This window comes from Toxorhynchites rutilus, chromosome 3, assembly GCF_029784135.1.
Source record: "Toxorhynchites rutilus septentrionalis strain SRP chromosome 3, ASM2978413v1, whole genome shotgun sequence".
NCBI lineage: Eukaryota > Metazoa > Arthropoda > Insecta > Diptera > Culicidae > Toxorhynchites > Toxorhynchites rutilus.
The window spans coordinates 293,499,849-293,501,623 of record NC_073746.1 but is presented as its reverse complement, the minus strand read 5'-3'; the positions used below and the strand labels follow the sequence as shown (position 1 = coordinate 293,501,623).

The window sequence follows — 1,775 nt, the reverse complement described above, 5'->3', positions numbered from 1 at the left end:
CCTGCTCGCCTCATCTGACCCGTTTGTTTAAAACATGTACAACATTTCCCATTTTATTATTTTGGTTAGTGTACATAGATATTAACATGCTTTAACATTATTAACTTCAAGGAGAAAAAATCTTAAGAAAGACGCTGTGCCTACCCACAATCCAGTCGACGAACAAATTATCTACCTAACATAGAACGATCAACTTCGTTGATCGAAAATACGGAATGATTTACAAAACAAATCGGCATCACTGTTTTTTTTTCTTCGCCAAACTGTCATCTCATAACAAAACAATCGAATCATACAACTGGTGAGTTGGGATTCTATTTCTATTTTTCATTTACTAATTATTTTATTTTGTTTCAGCTATAAACACAAGGCTATTTTGGTTCCTGTGAGCGAGATTATTTCCGCCATCACCACAGTGTGGATTGCCACTGTGATAGCAGCCAACAGCATCAACAATTTCCGCAGCAGTATCATCCAAGCCCTGGTGACCGTGCCGAAGAACAGCAACAACAGGACCTGACCATCGATGGTGTTTCGAAAAACTTTATGAGGATGAGAGGATGAGATCCAAGACTGTTAATCGTTATCAGCAATTATGTAAGTTCCATTTTTTTATGAGAATAATGCCGTAATGAATTTGTCTTTTCAGACCCTGGAGACATCGACACCAATACTAAAACGAAGAAAAAACGCGACGAGTATCCTCCAGTGCAGGATTCTAATGCTGGTGACCCCCAAGCCATTGAAGAATTGGATCGCCGGGAGGAACGGGAATATGAAAAGCTATTGGAGTCTTGCCCTCGCTCAGATTTTGAGATTTGCCATAAGCAAACCATCTCCACCTAAAATATATATACATATTTGCAAATGAGTTGCAAAACTAAATAGCTGATCAGAATGGCTTATTTTTATCTGTAATAAAATGATGAAAAATAATTATGTATTTTTTTCTTATTTCATTTCAACAACAAACCAATACAAACAAGCATCAAGCAGTGCTGGAAGCAGCGCTGCAAGCAGGTCGACGCCTTGCACATGTTGGCGAAAAAGTGGCGTCAAGTTGTTCGATGAATGCATATGAAAGGTCGATAACTCGATTGCAAGGTGGCAGCATTTGAGGTCGATTGTTGACATTTCATCGACCCGATCTTGGCAGGCAAAACGGAATGTGGGTACTTTGAGATTACCCTACATAATCGATCATGCAAACGAATGCTATTTTTCGTCTCCGGAGAAATCAATTGATGATGCAGAACCCACTTTGCTAGAAAAATTGGATGAAACGAAGATTGAAGTAGATGAATCGTCATTAATTACATGTGAGGGGCTTAGAATGAAAGGGGTGTAAGTGACTTGCTCGATTTCTCTACATCGACTCTCTCTTTTGGTCATAACATAGCTGCAAATACATTCTCACCTGTATTTGACAATGTGGATGATAGGTCAGAATCTCATCTATCGGATTTTATAGAAAACTTAAATTGGAACGTTTTTGCAGTTGAGTTATTAACTAAAGAAAAAGTTGATGAAGAGAAATCGATCAAGTCACTTACACCCCTTGCATTCAAAGCCCTTCATGTTTAACTGCTACCACCGATATTATCAAAAAAATTGAATGAATCGATGTATTTTAATGTAGAGAAAAAAATTACTACCACAGTTTTTTTTATCTTCGCTTATTTTTCGTCGGCCTATTTCCGCCACTTTAGTGCCAATCACCGACATCAGGGAGGCGACTCCACCTGTTCCTACCTATCAGACTCAACAACTCATGA

The 1,775-nt window shown here is 38.5% G+C and overlaps 1 long non-coding RNA gene across 1 annotated transcript; it reads left to right on the top strand.

Moving 5' to 3' along the window:
* The first annotated feature begins 260 nt into the window (after positions 1 to 260).
* On the top strand, positions 261 to 918 carry LOC129776218 (uncharacterized). Its single transcript, XR_008743067.1, has 3 exons — positions 261 to 301; positions 358 to 597; positions 650 to 918. It is a non-coding gene; the product is annotated as an uncharacterized LOC129776218 (long non-coding RNA).
* Positions 919 to 1,775: the final 857 nt, after the last annotated feature.